At 41.9% G+C, this 5655-nt stretch overlaps 1 non-coding gene across 1 annotated transcript; it reads right to left on the reverse strand.

Moving 5' to 3' along the window:
* Positions 1-370: 370 nt before the first annotated feature.
* Positions 371-569, reverse strand: LOC143411062 (small nucleolar RNA SNORA74). The gene has a single exon (XR_013092784.1). It is a non-coding gene; the product is annotated as a small nucleolar RNA SNORA74 (small nucleolar RNA).
* Positions 570-5655: the final 5086 nt, after the last annotated feature.

A 5655-nucleotide genomic window follows, 5' to 3' on the forward strand; every position in this document is an offset into this window, starting at 1 on the left:
TAACTAATATATCATACCAGGTTGCTATAGCCAATTGTTGAATTTTCAGGAATTTTGCAAGATAGTTGTTGAATCACTGTCATTATTTTCTTTCTTTCTTTCTTTCTTTCTTTCTTTCTTTCTTTCTTTTCTTTGTGTGTGTGTGTGTGTGTGTGTGTGTAATGAACTCAGGGGCACTTGACCACTGAAGCAGTGTCCCCAGCTGATATTTGAATTTTATTTAGAGTCAAGGTCTCAGTGAGTTGATTAGTGTCTTGCCCTTGCTGAGGCTGTCTTTGAACTCAAGATTCTCCTGTCTTAGCCTTTCCAGAGTTGCTGGGATTATAAGCATGGGCCAGGGCACTGGACTTGTTTTTGTTTGTTTTTGTATTGTGTCTGCTCCCTAACTTGAACTAAGCAGCCAAAATGAATACTTAGCACACTCTCAAGGAAGCAAAGTTCTGCCTTGTACCAGTCCCATGTACCATCAGTGACATAGGCAACTGGATGAAGAAGACAAGATAATCTTCTTCCAGCAGTTTAACACCATCACAGGAATTGTTCTGTCCAGATAACTGACTATTGCTGGAAGAATCGCTGTCATTATTAAAATCTGGTTCTATAATGTCACAATCAAATAAATTATACTAAAACAAAAATAATACTAAAAACTCATCACTTCCAAATGATCTCTTATCTATAATCTTGAGATTGTTTATGTCTATTATATCTATATGATATAAGTAGTAATATGATTGCTATTGTGCATCCCAATGCCATCTTTAGAGATTTAGCTTGAAATCAATCTTGAGGGAAATATTTGTACTATGAAAATGGGCGAATACTACAAATCAAGGCTTTTCTTCACCACTCTTCCTACAGAGAGTTGGTTGACAGGTATTTACTAGCATTGTTAGAAGTCAGAATTGACAAAAAGAGAATGATAAGTTTGGAAAGTAGAACTGAGGAAATAGGATTGAGGTAGTCAGTGGGGAAAAAAGGAAGGAAAAATGAGAAGTATGAGAGAAAAGACAGAGGATTAGAATCATTTGGAGATTCTAATACACAAGAAACAGGAATTTGAGAAAGAACAGAGAAGATAAATGAGGTGGAGTTGGGCAGAGTATGTATATGTGGTGGGTCATCTACTGAGTAATGCAAGGGCAGGGGAGTAATGCAAGAAATGTTCCAGAACTGAGGACAAATGTTTCTAAATTGAAAGGACCCTCTGACTACACAGCACAAGGAAGGAAAAGATGCACATTGAGACATTTTCACATTGTTCATTTTCAAAATATCAAAGATAGAAGATCCCAACAGCTTCCAGAAATAATAAAAACAGGGTCATACACAAAGGTACACAGTCATGTATGAAAGGTAGAATTTCATTAGACTTCTCAGCGATAATATTGGAAACTATAAGACAATTTTAAGTTCAAAGGAAAAAATGTTTAACTTCAAATTACATATCCAAATTATCATGTTAATCAAGTGAAGAGATGGAATAAAGGTATTTTCAGACAATTAGGATCTAAGGAAGGGGCTGGGATTGTGGCTCAGTGGTAGAATGCTTGCCTAGTACCCTAGAATGTGTGAGGCACTGGGTTTGATCCTCAGCACCAATTTAAAAAATTAATAAATAAATAAAGTTTTAACAGGCTATGATTTATTTTAAAAAAGATCTCGGGGAATTTTTTACCATTTGTAAAAGAATATTTTTCTTTAGTTGTAGATGGACACAATGACTTTATTTTTATATGGGGCTTAGGGTGGAACCCAGTGCCTCACACGTGCTGGGCAAGCGCTCCAACACTGAGCCACAAAACCAGCCCATTTTTTTACCTTCTTACACATTTTTACAAAAAGCTACTGGAGGATGTGCTCTACCAAACTGAGAGAGGAAAACACACATGGGGGGCTGGGGCTGGGGCTCAGTGGTAATACACTTGCCTGGCATGTGTGAGGCACTGGGTTCGATTCTCAGCACCACATATAGATAAATAAAAATAAAGGTCTATCAACAACTAAAAAAAAAAAAAGAAAAGAAAAGAAAAAAAGAAAACACACATGGAAACCAGTACACAGAGAACTCACACAAGAAGTAAAGAAAATTCCCAGGATGAGGATGAAGGGAAATCCCAGAACAAGAGCTGTGCAGTTGGCTTAATGAGCAACAGTCAAGACTGGAATGGGAAAGGTATTTCTAAGAAAAAATAAAATAGAAGCTGTACCTGATCAGTTTGAATGCATGGAGATATACAGTTCTGGCACAGTGTTGGGGGTGAAAATTAACAATGGGTATGCAGAAAGCTTAACAAAAAATGTGAGATAATAATTAACTTCGGGGAAAAGAAAAAAGTCTAGGAGAGGAAATATAATAACCATATATGACCAGACCTACTTGAAGGTATTTTCAAACTCATTATAATATATATTACAAATTGATTTAACCCCCAGTCGTGCCAACCTGACCATTTGGAGAGGATGAACAGTGCATGAAGGGAGAGGAAGGGGACAGAATTGGTACAAACAGAGGACACCACACTTAGTGGGAAGGACTCCCCTCCCCTTAATAAAGATGAAGAAAATTCACCCCAACTTTTGAGCTCCCTTCAGACCGAGGAAAAACATTGAAAAGGGGCGTCCAGAGGGAAGAGTGGAGGGGATTGATGGAGAGGTTTCTTTGCAACACAGTTGTCACGTTGTGACCCTTACCCACATTGGAGGAAGGGGCAGAGGTGCTACGCTCAACTCCGAGCCCCCAAAGGGGCTTTGCCACCTCTGTTGCGCAAGCTGGGAAAGCTGAATCCTGCCCCACGCACAAAGAGCCACAGGCGGGGCGGCGACTTGGGCCTGCCTCCCTCAGGGTACTGAGGCCAGGAGAGGCCGACTCCCTGCTTGTCCAGCTGGACCAGGGCTGCAGGCGCCAAACCGCCACGAACGAGGGTGGCTGAGGGCCAGGTAGGGCGCAGTGGGGCTCAGGCCGGAGGGCAGGCCCGCAGAGACCTCCAAAGCTCCTAGGTGCCCCTGCGGAGGACGGTGCCGGCCTCCATCCACTGCTTGGCCTCAGGCCGCTCAATCCAGCCCCAACCCCGGCTCATGCCAGGGGCTCCGACCTTGCCCTGGACCCCAGCCCGTGGCCCTCAACTTTGAGGCCCCAGCCTCGCCCAGCGACCAGGGTCCTCAGACCCGGAGCTCAGCCTGCAACCCACTAGGAGCCTGGGACGAGCCTGGAACCGCCGCACCAGGCGGGTGGCAGCAGCTCAGGCCCGGTATGTTCACGCTAGTTACCGCAGCACTGCGGTGCGTGTGAGCCAGGGCCTGCTCTACATCTAAGGGGGTAGGGGTGGGGGACCCAGCTCTCCACCTGAGCAGCCGGGCCGACATTCCGCGCCCGGGAATGACATACAAAGGAGCAGAGGGAGTGGACCGTAGTAGAGTGGCGTTCGGGTTGCACCACGGTTAAGTCTGAGCATCACATTGGTTATACGTGACATCCAGAAATAGGGAGGTAAATCACCAAAAGTAGTTGAAAAGTCTCCACGTGGTTGCACAGAAAAGTTGCAATTCGAAAGAGGGTAAGGTGGTGGTGTGGTTAGGGCGATATTGTTTTTCTTCACAAGCTAAAGAGTACTCTGGCTTTCAAAAGGTTGTAATTTTTTGTGTGTTTTTAAACAGTCGCCAGTGACCTTTAGTTGCCCCAAATCCTAGATTTCCCAGCAAGCTTCGCACCTATTTGCCCTATGATCATGCTTAAGTTATGTCACCCTGTGGAGCCTGATTTGCTTATCTTTTACATGAGGGTAGCAACACTCACCCACAGAGCTGCTTGAGGATTGGTGGTGACAAGGTAGGCAAAATGCTTTGTCAGAGCCTGTGATGGGCACAGACTAGTGCAAAGAACCTTATGAATGAAGTTATTTTAAATGATTATTTTGAGCAGACCAGGGTTGTAAAGGAGAGAGCAATAATAGGGCTGCTTGTGTGAACAACTCAAAGTCTTTTTAAATGTTAATTTGTACCTGGACAGCTCCCAGGTTGTGGAGGCTCAGAGTGAGATGGGGGACAAAAGGGAACTGAATTTTCAAAAGAGACAGTATATGCGGTATTGATTATGTGTATCTTATTTGATCTTATAAAAAATATTCCTTACGTGAAAAAAAAAATGGATTACTAGTCCCATTAAGGCAGAATTTCCCCAGTGTTCAAAGACAATGTCTAAAAGAAAAGTTGAGGTAACTTGTAAAATGTCAATCAAAAGTTCAGGTAAAGCAAATTTTCATCTTAACATCCTAACTAACCCTAAAAAGATGGTGGAGGTGAAATTTGACTCTGGATTTAGTGTTGAAGCCTCTTTTAAAATTTTTCTTTTTGTCTCTATTTAAATGGCTATTGTTTGTTTTTTGTGGTACTGGGGATTGAACCCAGGAAGGGTTTGCCACTGAACTATATCCCCAGACCTTTATTTTTTATTTTGAAACAGAGTCTCATTAAGTTGCTGAGGTTGACCTCCTGCCTCAGCCTCCCAAGTCACTGGGATTATAAGTGTGTACCACCACACCCAGCTTAAAGTGTTTTACTTAAATAAAAATTGCAAAAATAATATGCCTTTGTTATATTACTCAGTTATTTATATTGGTTACCACTATGAATGATTTGGTGAGCAATCCTCCAAAGCATTTTTCCCCCTCAAATACACACATACACAAGCTTAAAATGAATTATACAATGTATTGTTTTGCAACTGGCCTTTTTAAAGTTTAACAATGTATAATAGGCCTAGTTCCACCTCATTATGTATGTATGTATACACTCCTCACTCTTTTTTAATAGTTGCATAGTACACCATTGTATAGATATATTATAATTTATTTAACCACTTTTCTAATAGAGAATTCAGGAACTTTCTAATTTTTTGCTATTACAGACATTGCTTTCGTGACCCTCCTTGTACGTTTGTGTACTTTTGTAGCATATCTGTAGGACAGATTTGTAGATGTTGGAATTGTGGGGCTTTAAAGCATCCATGTTTAAAATGTTGGTAGCTAATACCAAACTCTGCTCAAAATGAAGCTGTTAGGCTGGGCGTGGTGGCACATGCCAGTAATCCCAGCATTTTGGGAGGTTGAGGCAGGGGGATCTCAGTTCAAAGCCAGTCTCAGCAATTTAGTGAAGTTCTAAGCAACTCAGCGAGACTCCAACTCTAAATAAAAAATAAAAAGGGTTGGGGATGTGGTTCAGTGGTCAAGCACCCCTGGGTTCAATCCTGAAGAAGAAGAAGAAGAAGAAGAAGAAGAAGAAGAAGAAGAAGCTGCTGCTGCTGTTGGTCTTAACTGTATGTCCACCACCTCTCAAGCAAAGTAGCAAATACATTTTAAAATAGCTGGCTTTTTCTGAAGTGATGGCAGCTACTATGTAGACCCCTACTGGTGGGTTATTAATGGAACAGGAAAAAGAAACACTGTGATCAATTCTTTGAAGCAAAGTTCTTTGAAGCAGGATTGAACCTAGGGGTGCTTAACCACTGAGCTCTTTTTAAAATATTTTATTTAGAAACAGGGTCTCACTAAATTGCTTAGGGCTTGGCTATATTGCTGAGGCTGACTTTGAATTTGTGATCCTCCTGCCTCAGCCTCTTGAGCTACTGGGATTACTGGCATATACCACCACACTGGA

This window comes from Callospermophilus lateralis, chromosome 11 (genome assembly GCF_048772815.1).
Source record: "Callospermophilus lateralis isolate mCalLat2 chromosome 11, mCalLat2.hap1, whole genome shotgun sequence".
Lineage (NCBI taxonomy): Eukaryota > Metazoa > Chordata > Mammalia > Rodentia > Sciuridae > Callospermophilus > Callospermophilus lateralis.